The 2,346-nt window shown below is 42.1% G+C and overlaps 1 pseudogene; it reads left to right on the forward strand.

The window, feature by feature from the left end:
* The first annotated feature begins 319 nt into the window (after window positions 1-319).
* On the forward strand, window positions 320-993 carry LOC119594354 (annotated as a pseudogene).
* The last annotated feature ends 1,353 nt before the right edge of the window (window positions 994-2,346 follow it).

Consider the following 2,346-nt stretch of genomic DNA (forward strand, 5'->3'; position numbering starts at 1 on the left):
GTTTTTGCGTCTTGAAAAAGTGAAAAAAGAATCGTTTAATTAGATGAAAAAGGTTTGCAATGATATATACTATGCTAATGTTTCAAATCGCTACATATGGCAGTATGAGATGATATATACTATATTCTGCCGAGATTTTACATATACTGTTTTTATGGATATGAAAGAATATTATTCAAGGTCTCGGGGTACTTACGTTATTACTAGCAAGGGTCAGTGACACCAAAATCAAGTGCGGAATCTATGAGCGCCTTCTTAGTCCTGCTTGTTGCTGTTCCCATGGCCTATTGCACAATTCAGAAAACTCTTGATTTGTACGATGCATAAACAAGTCAAGAACATCCGCAGATATATTAAAAGTGAATGGTCGGTGGCTTGATAAGAATCCCGCCAGGCATGCACGGGACACGCCTCAGCAGATAACAGCAGCGCGTGCTCTTCAGGACCTTTTTCACCTGTGACGTGGTCTCCATGAGTGAAGTCGGCGTGGGTGTATATATAAGATCGGCGCTGTAGCTTTTGCACCACAAGCTCCAAACAACACTTACTCCTCATCCCTAGCAAACGCAAAAGACATGGCGAGCACAGCCAACTGAAGACAAGTGTTACGTTCCTGAGCTGTGCAGTCCTGGTGTTCCTGGCCTCGTTATCTTGCTCGCTGCCTGTGGACTCTACGTCCTCGGAACATTGTCAACGGCACCCAAGTCACCATTGCAGCCATGGCCGATGTCTTCGTGTACTGCAGGGCACACGTGTCCACCACGGACGACCTGCACTAATACAGGCTGGAGTGACACGACTCTCAAGCACCAATTCCCTCGTGGAATAGCAATGTGGACGTCTTTTCTCTGGGAAGTGGCACCCATGTGCCTCACTCCTACGTCAACGCTGGGACTTACACCTGCAAACTGTTCAAGGGAAACGACCTCGTCAGCTCCTCTGCCGTCACCGTCTCTGGGTCTTCTGTTTCTTAGGGTTGAAAGAGACGTACTAATTTGAATCACAAGATCTAAGCTATGGATATTTAATTTATTTATGGATTTGGAAATACTCTTAAATTAAAAACCTACTGTCTCCTGTTGAATATTATGAAAACCTTTTCATTGCATTATACACGCTCACAAACACAAATAAGGGAATACCTAAATGTTTACAAACAGATGTCCATTTCTTTATATGTATGCAGCCCTTTGAGTGCAGCGTGTGCCACATAGATGTCTTGTTTTAACCACCTAGACCTGTTACCTATTTATCTATTTATTTTCACTTCAGAACATGTGATAATGCGGATAAAGTGCACAAAATATTCGTTTTGTAATTAAACATATCTAATTCTTCATAATGCATAAGGCTGTCTCATTTAAAAGGGTTCGACATGCACAGTGGTGCATTTAATTGTAATTGCGTAAATGATGTACAAATGCACAATATTTGCAATTGGCAGAACAAAATAATACCATGTAAGAAGAAAATATGAACTAAGAAACACGACACCAATTTCTCTCCTCCCTTTCTTTTTCCTATACGCCGGTGGTGTACTACAGGCAGCCCTGGAGTGGCCGGTCCCTGGTGATGTGTTAACCCTTCACATGATCATTTCGCTCTCTCATCTCAGTTCCTTTTGAAATAGAATAATTCAGGAATTCACACGAAACACACCATAATGCGATACAGATTGTCTCGTTATCATTTCCTTATCAAGAGGTGTGAGGTTCTTACTGCCGCCAGGATCTTCACTAGCCGAAGCTTATCAGCATTTGCGAAAAAAAAGGCTGCTGGCCAGCCATTGCCTCGGCTAGACTCGCTTGCTTAAAAGTAAAGTAACTGGTGAGAGAGAAATCTTTCCTTGCTTTCGTGTGTGTTTCCGCATGTGCGTGTGTTTTTTTTTAAGCTGGCACTATCCAAAAGAAGAATCTTACAAAACTAGTAACAAGTTAAAATAACGCGAATGTTGAATAATATTACGATGATGCAAGCAGTTATATCGGACGATCAATTCGTGGCCTTCAGAGTTAGATATATCAGGGTCTTTAAAGGTGCTTGCGGTCTGTAACAAGTGCAATCTACCAGCCTAACTCATGAATGATCCCACTTTATTATAAAGCTAACAATTTACTTCAGTCTGCAAACTTCCCCGTCCTTCCATCGGAGCACGTGGCGGACAGTCGTGCTGGACTCGACGCTGTGCCCAGATTCTGAGATGAATCTGCTTTACTCCTTAGCTGTGTCTTCAGCTTAGACTGTTAGTGCTTGCTAACTCCGAGTACCAACTCCGATTTGATGTACTGTATTCTTGCAGATTCTTTATCCATGTGATTTATTGAATGCTTACCTGTAAAAATAACA

The sequence above is a fragment of the Penaeus monodon genome, chromosome 33, assembly GCF_015228065.2.
Source record: "Penaeus monodon isolate SGIC_2016 chromosome 33, NSTDA_Pmon_1, whole genome shotgun sequence".
NCBI classification, from domain to species: domain Eukaryota; kingdom Metazoa; phylum Arthropoda; class Malacostraca; order Decapoda; family Penaeidae; genus Penaeus; species Penaeus monodon.